Here is a 14,921-nt window from a genome sequence, read left to right as displayed (position 1 = left end):
CACCATTTAAGATCTGTTCAAAATATAAATAATTATACTCTTCAGTTATTACATGCCCTCCTTAATCTCTCTGGATTTTTTTATCACATTTTTTATCACATTTTTGTGATAAATCTAAGACAAAATAAAAATACATATTAATGTTCACTTTCCTTCTCTTTTCAAATACTGCATCTCTAAACTGGAATATAAAAATTTTGAAGAAATGACAATTTACCAAAAATTTGTTATTTCATGACAGGTCCATCTAACTCTGATTCTAATTGTAATTTACCAAATGGGTTTGAAGGCATTTCAAGGAAGTCTAGGAGCAATGGTTTGCCTTCCTGATAGATTCATCCAAGTACTTGATAGTCCATTAGAAGAATGATTCATCTGAAAGCCAGCAGAACAATATCCACACAGAATCCAGACACAACCAATTTGCAAAGCAATCTGACAGCTGTTACTTTACTCTTAGTCTGGCTGTGACCATGCAAGTAATGCTTCACTGTTCTACTTCTAACAAGATTATACTTGCTACTTGGAAAAAAAAACCCTGTTATTTTATTTTGAATAGATGAATGATACCTAACTTGTTATTAGACTGCAGTTAAAAACTGCACAAGTTGTTAAAAAGTATTATAAAGGAAGAAAGGAAAATTTCTGACAACCAGGAATATTTAAACTAATGAATCAAAATGTTCAATGTATCTTGGTATGTTTCTTACATTACAGTATTTTGAAACCTGTTTCCTTTTTCTTCATGCTTTTAAAAAAATTTTCATTATGACAATTCAAACTTACAATTTTATAGTATTTTGTCATCACATTCATAATCAGGTTATTCTGATAGTATGATTATTTGTATTAGCTAAAATAATTACCCCACTTCAATGTAAATATTATTTATATTAACTAAATAATTATACATTCTCAATGTAAATAAATTATAAAAAAGACTATTTGAACATTTCAAATTTAACTTTCATCTTTCAGATTACAATTTTGAATAAAATTTCCTGGCATTGAATTTTAGGAAATTTAAGATCAATATGTGACGTAAAGAAATTACTCTGTTAGCAGCTCAAAGCAATTCCAAATCATGAATGTTGGAATTTCCTTAAATTTAAGGAAGAACTGATATCTGAGAGGAATCTAGAGTCAGCAGGGCCATTCCCGAGAAGACTGAACTCAGCAGAGGAAGACTCAGTAGACAAAAAAGGCCACAATCAGAACACAAAACATGTCAAAGTTCTTTTTCTCTTGACAGAAGAGCATATTCTTACCTCTACATAAAGTACCAAGGAAGATCTTGAAAGAGCTTACTACTAAGAAATAAATTGTTTAGAAGTAATGTTTTTATCAGGTTAGAAGAGTTAAAAGCAATTCAAGAAGCTTCTAAATTAGTATTCTTTGACTATTTAGAGATGTAGAATGCAATAAATTCACTGAGTAACTGGTGAAAGTTTATTTATTTTGAAAATATCTGAAATCCAATATACAAGTATATAGATACAGGTATATATATATATATATATATATATATATATATATACACGAACAAGTATAGATTAGATATCTTCTTATGTTTTTGTTTTGGAGCCTTATATAGTAAAGTGCTGGGAGGTGGGGTGCTATTCATTTTAGTTAAACTCAGAGGTGCCAGTATCTAAATTTGGACCACTCAATGTAAATAGTTTGCTCAGTCCTTTAAGCTATATCTGCTGCCCTATGAAACTATAATTTTTTATTTTATAAAAATATTTTGGAGTTTGGAATATGAAAAATGAAGACTTCAGAGCATAGATGAATCAAAAATGTTAGAGAAATCTCTACTGTAGTTTGTGTTTCTTTTTGTTGTTCGTTTGGTTTTGGAAGAGAGTGTTAGGCGACTCTTAGTAGTTCTCAGGATTTAATCCTGATACTTGCTGAAAGAAAATCATCCTATAACTCTGTATTTTTGTGTATCATAACTGGAAAAGAATTAGATGCATTTAATTTTCCACTTTTTATTTGATTGTCAAAAACTCAGGAAGGAATCGTTCTTGTCTGCTGAGTTAAAGATATAAAGTTCAAGATTACAAATTGCTTAAATTCTTCTGTGAAGACTTGTAATAAAGATAACCATAAAACAATGATTTTCTTGGGCTGCATTTCCTTCTGAAAATGAGGATCAAAGTAAAAATAGAAGGGGTTATATCATACAAAATGTAAATATTCATTTTCATAAGGATTCATTATTTCTTAAGGAAGGCATCTGTAGTTGTGATTGATATAAAGCATTCTGTTGCCCAGAGTTAGTTTTCTGTGCTTATTCAGCACATAATCAGGCTGTTGTACACTGATACTTGTATAATTATGATATGCATGCAGCTGGCATAAACAATTAGTAAATTCCTTCAGAGAAATCTAATGTTACTATGGGTATTAACGAGTATGAAATCTTGATGGCAGTTTGGCAAATGGGAGAGTTGGGAGAAAACTGTTGCTGTCTCAAATTAAAAGGCAAATCATATGTACAATTATTTTTCTAATGTGTAGGGTATGTGAGAGGGGTTCAGATATTTTAGAAGGCTTTAACTGAATGGTTGAGACCCTTGCAGATAATTCAAATGATAATTCAAATGAACAATGTTATTCAAAGTGTAATTGTTAAAATGTGCATCTCAATTAAATGATAATAATAAACTTCACAACAATCTTTTCGACTGATGCTTGAGTAAACATCTAAGCACTGTTAGTTTACCAAGTTAATATATAGTATTAACTATGACCTTAATAAAATAAGCCAATTAGATTTCTTTTAATCTCAGTCATGGAGATGAATTGAATAGGTGTATTTGCATTTAAAGAAAATTCGTACATTCTTCTGTTAATAACAAATATTTAGGAAGCAAACCTTATATTAAATTTAGTTCCATCCATGCAATCGTGCTCTCTCTATTCATAAAACTCGAAATACTTCAACTTAGTAAGGGATCATACAGGTAACTTAAAAATAATGGACAAAGATATTCAAGGCAAATCTGTAAGCAATTCCTATATATTCTCTTTAGATATTCTTTTCTAGTTCCAATTTCCCTGCTTATTGGTTTCCATTTTTATCCAATTTAGTCATCTGTATACACCATCCTTTCCCTTGCATTCTTATTAAAATGTGACTTTAAAATTTTCACTTAACCTAAAATTAATTATTATAAAGCCTTAGAGGATATGTCGTTTTTAAGTTGTGATTATTATAGTCATAAGCTCAAGAAATTAGTTTTTGAAAATAACTCATTAAATGAACAGTTCTACTTTTTGTAATTTTTCAAAAAAAATACTTGTACAATATGCCCATTTTGGCCCAATCAATGAAGCATAGTTTCTCTGTCTGTCTCTTAATGAAAAAGAATTGTGAGTTAAATTATTTTTATAAATGTATGTTAATCCCACATTTGTTATTTAATTTTTGCTTCTTTAGTACAGCCACAAATTACTTAAAATATCAAGTACAGTAGTTGATGCTTAATTTTAATCAAATTGGTTTCAACTTTACTTCTTAGTAAAATAGATAATGCTAATCTTTAATTTATATTTTCAAAAGCTATCACCAAATTTTGCATAGCCTAAAATCATTTCAAGTTAATCTAGAGCAAAATTAAGTTATAACATATTGACTTGGAATACCAATATATATTTTAAGTATTTTGTTGTGAATTTAGAACTCATGAACAATTTCTTTTGGTACCATAATGTGTTATCCCACTCTATGTTAGTACTTTCTTTTTCCAAATATTCAGTGGATATAATACCATATTATCTTCCCATGAACATAATTATTTTATTTCTTATAATTTTAGGCCACATATGGAGTGATGGTTAGATATCACACCTGGCAGAGCTCAGGGGATCATATTTGGCGCTGGGGGTTCAACCCATATAAAGCACATGCAAGGCAAACACCTTACTTGCTATACTACCTCTAGTTCCAGGAAAGGAAATATTTATTCATAGTATGATACATCTTTACTGGAAAAGAACGCCTACCTCTACATAAAGAAACCATGAGAAATATATTAAACTAAACCATCTAGAATATACTGTCTCTTTAAAATAATGCATGTTTTTATTCCATAATATTTATATGGGTGACTTCAAAAGAAATGAAATAATGTTTCCTCATAAAAGGTAAATGTATTCATATATTTATTTTAAACTTAAAAATATCCAAGAGCTAGAAAGCTAGAAAGAGACAAAAGTGCTTATTTTGCATGTAGCTTTTTGTACCAGTTGAATATGCTAAGAGATTAGTAGTTCTGCACTGCAATTATTGGAAACATGGAAGATCACACTCATCCAAAAATCACAGATGGTTTCTGGGTTTTATAATTATTTTTAAATTTTAGTTTGGTTTATGTTGAGAGTTTTTTTGTGTTTTCAAATATATATCATATACATGTAGCATAAAATTACATAAATTTTTGTTTATTTTTAGGTGTTTTCTCTACTCTTGTTTTTTAGGTTGTACCTTCCAAACTCCACTTTGATACTTGGGGGACCAGTGCTATTGATACTTAGTGGTACAAACATTTGATTTCATTGAAATATCTCCTTGGACTCGGAATATATTCTTGCACACAATGCAATTTATTTTCTGCTTTTATTTACCAATAGAATAATATAACTATTTTGTCTCATATTGGTCTACTAACTATGCATCTTTATTAATACATTGATGAACTAGAATTAACATGCATTTTTATCTAATCAATACCAAATTAAATTTTAATCATCTCTTACATGTCCTGAAAAAATAAAAAAAAATTTTGTTAATTATGTATATGCCTTATATAATCATTATTTCTCAATTATTTGCTATCATTTATGTAGAAATCAATTATAGTAGATATAGGTAAAGTTTTTGGGCCACACCCGTTTGACGCTCAGGGGTTACTCCTGGCTATGCGCTCAGAAATCGCCTCTGGCTTGGGGGGACTATACGAGATGCAGGGGGATCGAACCGCGGTCCATCCTATGCTAGCCCTTGCAAGGCAGAGACCTTACCTCTAGCGCCACCTTCCCGGCCCTAGAGTTTTAAAATATATTTATGTTCATCTTTTTATCTGTGAGCCTCTTCTGGAGACAGTTATAACTTTCTCTTCTGTACTTTTGAATAAATAAACATATATTTGTTCATAATTTCTTAGAATGAAATATTTTCACTTTCTTTTTCTCTTTGTAATATATATCTGTAACAGCAGAATTCTTGTTGGCATCTATATTGAATTTTTCACATTACATTAGTGATTATTTTCTTGTTTGGTCCATCTATGACAGCACAAATCTGGTCTCAAAATCTATTAATTTTTTTCTAATTTTCAAACATTCATAGCCAAAATATTATGTGATGTTTCTTTCATATTTAACTTTTTTTACTTAGCCACAAGTTGCATTTATTTTCTTAAGAAAAATGGCAATACATTATTTTTAATTAATAATAGTACATAGTATATATAACACATTTTAACCCAGAATTTGTATGTAGGCATATGCAAATTATATCTTGGCAATTATAAATGAATAATTTTGATGAGAACAAGGTGATATAGATATCTTTTTCAGTTACTCTGTCAGTTTCATTAAGAGGAAGACCTGGACAATGTTCAACCAGAGAACATGATAGTAATTTTTAAAATTTTAAAGAAACCCTACTTTGTTTTTCATTACAGTTGTCATCAATATATACTGCTGTCAACATAAAACAGTGGTATTCTTTTATGTCTGCATAAATAAATCTTTATGAATAATTGTTATTTTTCTATCTTTTTTTTTTGATGTCTGTGTTGTGTATATTTGTATGTGTGTTTGTGTGTGGCTTTTGGCTACACCCAGTGATGTTTTGGCAATCTTGTTCATTAATTCCATTATCCGTTATTTTTGCAGCTGTTTCTCTTTTCTTTATCTTTTCCCATTTTTGTTTACATTTCTTTTCATTTCTGATCCTGGTTTCTCATATGTTAAAATTTTATTTATTTTTATTTATTTTGGAATGTATCGACTATTTAAGAGTGTTAGGAGTTTGAGCTTTATAATGAACGAGCTTACACTTTATTTGCAGACATTCTCTGCAGGATTATTTTTTGTATGTACCAATTTACCTTTCAAATTGGTATAGGGTAAAAAGCTGTCTACTAATATTCTCAACATTTTATATCTTTTATTCTTTTATGAATTAGAAACAAAAACTACTTTCAGTTTCTTTATACTGTAAATTATGAATTTCAACCTAAACCATTAGGCACTTACCTAGAAATTGCCTATTTATAATAAATTGGTTGGAATTGTTTATTTTTCTCTTACAGGTATGATAGTACAGACACATTTGTTTCTCAATGTCTTAAATTGACAGTTTTATATATTCTTTTGTTTTGTTTTGTTTTGTTTTGGGGTCACACCCAGCAATGCTCAGGTGTTACTCCTGGCTCTACACTCTGAAATCACTCCTGACAGGCTCGGGGGACCATAGGGAATGCTGGGATTTGAACCACTGTCCTTCTGCATGTAAGGCAAAGGCCCTAACTCCATGCTATCTCTTCGGCCCCTAATTTTATATATTCTTTTGCAATTTCAGTTCTCATATATGTTAATTTCTAATATCATTAGAGTACTTTTGAAGGTTGCTTTTTGTGTAAAATTCTTGTGGACTCCACCAACTGGTGCTCAGAATTTATTCCTGATTCTGTGTTCACAGATCATTCCTGTATGACCACGTGCAAGGCAAGCACTCTACTTCTTACACTACCACTATATTTCACTCCTATGGATCTAAAGGCTTTATGGTCAAGGAGAAACTGTAACATGAAATTGGTCATGAATTAACTAGATTTGAAACTTGAAATCTATTTGTTGAAACAATTGAGTTTATGATGTAAATTTTATCTAACACATTATTTTAAAAATAAGCTCTGTGTATTAAAGGTTTATATATAAAATATTAAACAGCAAAATTAATGAGATGACATAGGATTACATTCTTTGGCTTATTAGGCCATGAAATAGATATATTTATTCAAATTTGTACCAAAGACAACAGAAGCAAAAATAATTAAGTGTACAATATAAAATTATAGTTTTCATTCAGAAAAGGAAAGTATTGGTATGAAATAGCAGCCTAGTGAATAGAAGAAAATATTTTCAAATCATATATCTGATATGAGTTAAGATCCCAAATTACAAAAATAAATTTTATATTTTATTAACTAACAGACAATAATTCTAATTTAGAAATTAACAAAGGTACTAAAATGTATGACTTGTATATAAATAACAATTGCATTAAAAATTCTTGATATCACTAAGAATCTGTGAGAAACAAATCAAAATCAATGAGATATCCCTCCTCATATCTAAAAATGATTGTACAAAAATTGTTAGTTATTATACATACTTTGAGGGTCTAGATAAGAAGGGTTTCTGTGTAATTTTGAAGGGAATTTAACCTGGTGTATAGTCATTATAGAAAGCAATTTAGAGGCTCATCAAATTTTTAAAATTTTTTAAAACAAAATTTTTTTAGAAATTTTTAAAAACAAAAATGTGTATTGTAAATAACGCTGTGATGAACGTAGGAGCTCAGAGGGCATTTTTGTATTGTGTATTGCATTTTTTGGGTCTATCCCTACAAGTACAAACCAGTGTTCAAGAGAGAAGAGAGAGAGAAACAATTTTCCCTGCCCAAGAGACAGGTGGTGGTGAGTGGGAGGGAAACTGGACACATTCTATGAATAAATCCAGCCCATGAACAATTTTGTGGCCACAGTGCTTAAATAAAACAATTAATTAAAAATAAAAACAGAACTGCGATGTTATCCAGCAATCTCATATTTGCTGTTATCTAGTAATCTTATATTTGCTACGTATATAATGTAAAGAAATCATTATCTCTCGGGGATGGAGAGATAGCATGGAGGTAAGGCGTTTGCCTTTCATGCAGAAAGTCAGTGGTTTGAATCCCGGAATCCCATATGGTCCCCTGTGCCTGCCAGGGGCGATTTCTGAGCATTGAGCCAGAAGTAACCCCTGAGCACTGTCAGGTGTGACCCCAAAACCAAAAATAATAATAATAAAAAAAGAAATCATTATCTCAACGAAGTCAGTGGGCTTCTCAGCTTACAGCACTAAAAGCAGGGGAAAAAAGAGTAAATAGGCAATGACAGAAAAAGAGTCTTCTCTCTCTAACATTACAAATTGCTGACTTCAGGTACTTTTCATACACCAGCAGTTCCCAGTGCTAAAAGATTCTACACTGACAGCTCCCCACTTTAAAGTACAAGCAGAGAAACCTTAGAGTGGATCCTGACCCTCCCCTAGAGAATTCTAGAACTGCAAATAAGAATTCTCCAGGAGTAAAGCCTCATGGGCAGCTTGTTAGCAGATTTTCCACAGTTAAGTCTTCGTGACTTGATATACGCTCTTTCTCATTGGTCGGGTCTGGTATAGAATAAAACTCCTAAAAGCACAGCCTAATTGCATATGAACAAATTGAGAAAACTTTGACAAATATTATGTAATAACATTAAACATTATATATAATTGTAATGTATGATCTGCAAATTATGTGTACACATATAACTGAATTATTTCTCTTTTAAAACAGAAGTTCTGTAATTTGTAATAACATCTATCTGTGAAACTGAAGAATATAATCTACAAACCAAAGAAAGACAAATACCTCTTGTCATCAATTAACTATATAATATATATAGTAAAAATTAAATTTATGAAAATAAAGAAAAATGTTGCCTGATGCTGGGGTCAAGAAAATAGTAAGAAGAGTTGTAAAGGTACAAACTTTAAGACACAGATAAAATATGGTTTAAGAAAAGAAAGAACAAGATGAAGATCATAGTTGATAAATATAGAATGTATAGTTAAAGTTTACTCAATAGAATTTAAGTCTCTGGAAGAATATGAACAAATATTACAAATAGTAAATAATTCAATAAGGATAATTTACAACGTTCTACATGTCAAGTCAATTAATTGCATGCTTTAAATAGTCCACAATTTTACTTGTCAAATATATATTAATAAACCTGAAAATATATTTATGTTTGTTATTTGTATAAGAAGTTAAAAAGGAAGAATTTTCTTTAGTATTACATATTGATGTCAAATTAACTAGCTCAACACACTAATCTCTTTAGTCAAATAAATTAGTTTGTGTATTTACAGTTTATCATTCACAAATACTAGAGTGCATTTCCTCTGATTTTTAGCAAAGAAAATTAGCAACATTAATACTGCAATCATATTCAAAGTCTTAAATCATTCAATAAATGTCAAAATTTATTATTAGATATCTATTGTATGCCAAATCTCATGATAATTTCTTTGCCATTGATAAATATTACTAACGATTTTCTTGTAGTGCCATCAAGTAAATAGAAATTTAGGTTTGAGCAAATCCTTTACAAGAGGCAATCTGAGGTTTGGTCTCTGACACTCCATAGTCCTTGAGTGCCACAAGTGACCTGTGAGCTCTGAACTTTGTGTGAGGAACTCTGCAAAATGCTACAACTAATACACATACTCACACACAGAGGCACACAAATATACAAACTAATAGAAGTAGATTCACAGTTCAATAAGTCTGTTTTGTAATATAAACTAATTACTGACATTTCCTGGTGGGATGAAATTGACAGTTATAGTCTTGAGACAATGGAATTGGTTTTCTGAATTTAATTTCTTTCATTTTCATACACAATTTCAAAATATTATAGTGTCAAAAGATAACCTGTCTACTGCAGGAGACATGTTAACATCTTAAATATCAGGTTTAAATTAATTAGGATAACTTGTGACTTAATGTGTCTATCTGAATGGAACGACATTGTTTATTTATAATTAAAGATAAAGCAAAAGATCTGAGAGAAGTAGCCATCTTGAAAGATTCCCCTTGACCACAATAAATATTATGACCACATCTTATTTAAAGAAGCCATTTCTACCTTTGCATATTGTTTAATTAGCATTATAAATTTTATATAATTAAATCTTTGATTTTTTTTCACTGTTAACAAACTTCACTTATTCCTCAGTGGAGTCTGCAATATTTTTTAGCCTCTGGCAACAATTCTATATTCATTTTAATGATATCTCATTGAATCTTAAATATCTCTCATATGTTTCTTTCTCTAAAATTGCAACTGTAACATTATGCTAATTAAACTTTTATAAACATATAATCCATTCTAATTTTTTTCTCAGAGTCTACCTGTCATTTTTTGTTTCTATTCTCTTCATTTTGAAAGCATTACCCATCATTACTCTTATGGCATATTGTTCTTTTATCATAAAGCTTGAGGATTACTGGCAGGTGTTCTGAAATTACATCTATAAATTAATTTGACATTGTAGAATAAATTCTGTGGGCTGTATCTTAATGTCACTTAAATAATTACACATGTGCCTATACTTTTCTTACCCAACTTTATGTATTTTGCATATTCAACTTTTCTAGTTTTTATAACTAAAAAAGAGAAATAAAAGTTGTGGCTTACTTCTATATCTTGTATTTTTAAATACTTTTTATCAAATTATATTTGATTTATTTTAAACATGATTATGACCACTTAATAATCACTACCTCAATATCTTTTTATTCCTTTATGATTTCTCAATGAGTGATACAAACAAATTTTGTAGGTAACATTTCTGTCTCACATGGGGAAAAGTTTTTAGAATTCAAGCAAATTTAAAAATAAATGATTACTCAGACCTCTCAAGTAAAAGACTTCTTGGTTAGTTGATTGCCTTTTTGGATCTAAAATGAGCATAGACAGGTCAATAATATAGGAATCTTTTTGACATTGCCTTATAATTCCATGATATTCTAATATACTCAAAATGATCATATAATTCATTACATATAACACTTCAATGTTTTATTGAAATAGCTAAATGCTATATAGCATTAGTTTTCTGATCCTAGTAATAAAAATATTTTTTCAACTTCAAAAATGTAAAAACAAAAAAGAATAATTAACTTTAATATTAATTATCTTTCTTTACATTTGGAGATTCAAATGTTATTTTGAGATGTTTATTGTATTAAGAAAATATCACAGATATAGCAAATAATAAAACTAGGATACAATTTTCTAAACAAAATATTATTAAAATATTGCAATCTATAGCTATATTTTAATCCTCCAAAAATACATATTTTTATTCCTGTGAAATCATTAAATATATTGCTGCAGTGGCAGTAAAACGGTATTTTTGAAAGCAGTTTATATAAACAAGAATCATTTGTAGTCCATAAATTAAAATAAGGAAATAATTTTAATGATAACAACTCTAAAAATTATTCCCTTTGTAGAGTTTAGACTCAAGACCTACTATTTGAGACATAAAGGATGCAAAAGAAAGGAACATTTGGGGCACAGGTTAAAAAAAAAGGAACATTTATTGCAGCCAAATTCTAGCATGTGGAGGTCAACCACAGGAGGTAGGTTGGAGACTCCTATCTAGGGTTCTCACCTCTTTTAAAGGCAGTTAGGGGATTTCCAGTCAGTGCAAAGTGGGATCTATTCAACCTTTACAATGATTAGTTCCCACTCAACATTTTTTTAATTAATATATTTATTTAAACACCTTAATTACAAGTATGATTGTAGTTGGGTTTCAGTCATATAAAGAACACCCCCCTTCACCAGTGCAACATTTCCATCACCAGTGTCCCAAATCTCCCTCCTCCCCACCCCACCACCACCTGTACTCTAGATAGGCTTTCTAGATCCCTCATTCATTCACATTGTTATGATAGGTCTCATTGTAGTTATTTCTCTAACTGCACTCACCACTCTTTGTGGTGACTTTCATGTCATGACCTGGACCTTCCAGTACCCCTCTCTTTTCTCTGAGAATTATTGCAAAAATATCTTTTATTTTTCTTAAACTCATAGATGAGGAAGACTATTCTACATCTATCTCTCTCTCTATCTTATTTCACTCAACATAGTAGATTCTATATTCATTCATGTATAGGAAAATTTCATGACTTCATTTCTCCTGACTGCTGCATAATATTCCATTGTGGATATGTATCACAGATTCTTTAGCCATTCATATGTTGAAGGGCATCTTGGTTGTTTCCAGAGTCTGGCTATTGTAAATAGCGCTGCAATGAATATAGATGTGAGGAATCAATTTTTGTATTTTTGTGTCCTAGGGTATATTCCTAGGCCCTCTCAACATTTAAATATTAGGCAGCATTATAGTAGGTAAGAGACTTCCCTTGCACAAAACAACCTGAAATATTATGTGTCCCTCCAAACCATGCCTGGAGTAATTGATCTCAGAGCACAGAATCAAGAACAAGTCCTGATCCAAAATGACATTTTCAGAAAACCAACACCCTCCCCCCCCAAAAAAAAAGGTAACTAAATCTATATTTCTATTTACCCAAAATTACATTGCTCATAAAGAGCAAAATTATAACAAAAGTTGTAAGCTACTAAACTATAACAAATGTGTAACATTTAATAATATCATATTGTCTTTTATGTTTTTAAATCACAGAGATGAGTGAGATTATTCTGTGTCTCTCTTTCTCTGATTTATTTCACTCAGCATACTAACTCCTCCCCCAAGAATTTTAAGTGACTCACTAAACTAAAAGTTTAGTAGGGAAGGATGAAAATAAATTTAAATTGTACCTCTCCAGTAAACCTTGAACTTGAGGCACTAGAGCCATCAGTGTCTTTTAACACCATGAAGAGTAATATTTAGAAATAAAGACCTATTTTTTTTAAGATGAGAAGCATCAAATAATAAAGAGAAAAATACTAAAACACGGTGGATTTTTCTTCAAGCGGACCTAAATACATTTCCAATGTTGATTGCAACTTCAAATCCAAACTTTGCATAAGAATCACTGATTTTGACATATTCAGAAGCCATCTCTCTCCTTAATCCCAGGTGTCTGAACAATGGGATGTTTGACTTGACATGTGCAGGCTGTCTCGCCTAGAGCTTCAAGCTCATTCTTTCCAGGTGGGGATTCTTACCCTCAAATTTATATGAGAATCATTTAGACTGGACCTCACGATCCCTTTGCATTCCACTCCTCAAGAAGCCCAGAAGTTGAAACCAGGCTTTCTTCCAGCAGGACCAGTCTGCTTGCCTTATCTTGGTCCCTGGAAAGCTAACTGCTTTGCTCTGCTGCTCTGCATCTCTTCTCACTCTATACAGCAGCAATGTTTATACCACATAGAACTCTGCCTTTTGAGCTGGCTTCCTTAGCATTTCAATTCCTACCTAGAGAACTTTAATTTTCTGAAAACAGAAAGAGGGTTAAGGAAATAGGGTGGTATACTGGCTGGGAATGAAATTACACATACCTTATTTCTGCCCAAACTGTAAATATACCCCCCCAAAGTAACCTGCAGATTTTCACAGTCTTGTCTTCCTTTTGGTGATTTTCACCCTCATTTATTCACATTACGCTTGATGTCTTGCCAGTTATGTTAGTGGTGATTAAGTTGGGAAACTAAGGGTGTAGTCTCAGAAAAGCAGTATTTTAATCACCCTGGGAATAGCAAATTGGTAAGAGCTGGTAAAAAATTACTGTGATCACATGTGGGTCACTTCGGTTTCTCACCCACCTGGGGTCCTCAAACTTTTTAAACAGGGGGCCAGTTCACTGTCCCTCAGACCATTGGAGGGTCTAACTATAGTAAAAACAAAACTTATGAACGAATTCTTATGCACACTGCATATATCTTATTTTGCAATGAAGAAACAAAACAGATACAAATACAATATGTGGCCCGTGGGCCATAGTTTGAGGACCACTGCACCAGCCCAACAAGACAGTTGTCATGCTTTGCCTAAAACACCTTAATCTGCAAGCTAAGGTCACCATTTTAGAGTTCTGACCGAGCAGTGGAATCGGGCTGGAACTACTAATTGCTCTCTTCAGAAAAGGAAAGTCAGTCTTCATGTAAGCAAAGGTATTTCAAGCGGTTTGCCTTCCATGATAGAAAACTATATCAAGAGGAGACAAAGTCATGGCACAAAATAATTTTACTGAAAGAAACTTAAGGAAACATAAGGAGAAAAAGAGAAAAAGGAAAAGAAAGACCAAGAGCTAAAAGAGAGAGAATTGTTCAGGAGAGAACATAGAATTATTTAGAGGGAAAGACACTTTCCTCTGTTCCCTTCTGTTTCAAAAAAGTTGAGCTACTTCATTTCTCACATGCAATTTGATATATCTCAAAACTTGGAATATAATTATGCTTCCCAAATAAGTCATGAATGTACTCTGTAAACATTTCAAATAGCAGGTAATTATTTTATACATAGATTAAACAGTTCACTCCCTTATTCAACCCGAGCAATACACTTAAACTGACAATTGCAATCTTAATTCAGTGATTTAGAATTAATAATGTTCCACTCTCTCTTCTAATTGGTGAAAATCTGTTTACTTCTGCTCTGCCCTTCTTTTATACTTAAATGTTCTGTTGACTCCACCGTGAACTTGAAGGTGAACTTCAGAGGTTCACTGAAAGTTTATTCATTTTGGCAGAAAAAAAAGCTGACTATACATAGCTAAACTATAAACTGCATTCTTTTACCTTGCAAAACCATCAACATTTTCTGAACAATTGGCTACTTTCCACTTTTGATATATTATGAGCCAAAACAATAGTTATTTAAGAAACCAGAATTAGCTTCAACTTTGTAAAAGCATATATATATATATATATATATATATATGTATATATATATTATACGAAAAGTTTGTTTTATTTACCATATCATTTTAACTTCATTTAAAGAAAAAAATTTATTAATTTTGTTTTATCTTTAAGATTTTTGATTCATCAAATGTTCAAAAACTAATTTGCCTACAGTATTGAAAACTATGTATATTTATATATGTA

This window comes from Suncus etruscus, chromosome 13 (genome assembly GCF_024139225.1).
Source record: "Suncus etruscus isolate mSunEtr1 chromosome 13, mSunEtr1.pri.cur, whole genome shotgun sequence".
NCBI classification, from domain to species: Eukaryota; Metazoa; Chordata; class Mammalia; order Eulipotyphla; family Soricidae; genus Suncus; species Suncus etruscus.
Note: the sequence above shows the minus strand (reverse complement) of the source record.